The sequence below is a fragment of the Haplochromis burtoni genome, unplaced genomic scaffold, assembly GCF_018398535.1.
Source record: "Haplochromis burtoni strain Fernald_Lab_line unplaced genomic scaffold, NCSU_Asbu1 Contig_206, whole genome shotgun sequence".
NCBI classification, from domain to species: domain Eukaryota; kingdom Metazoa; phylum Chordata; class Actinopteri; order Cichliformes; family Cichlidae; genus Haplochromis; species Haplochromis burtoni.
Window position 1 is genome coordinate 405,831 of NW_024582567.1, and position 264 is coordinate 406,094.

The following is a 264-nucleotide window of genomic DNA, read 5'->3' on the forward strand; positions in this document are numbered from 1 at the left end:
CTCTCTCTCTCTCTCTCCCTCCCTCATAGCTATGCTCACTCGGCCGCTCTCTCCCCCTCTCTCTCTACCCAGTGACCACCACGGATCCTTTTGACTCCCAACGAAATCATGTGATTGTCTTAAATAGGCCGCATCTCATCTTGGCAATGGCAGACTCCTGTAAAAATCGCACAGAGACCGAATATGTTTCTCTTGGGAGCCCGACGAGGGAGCTCTGCGCACAATACTCTGTGTGAGTGTTTTCTGGTGTAGGGGGGCTTACCC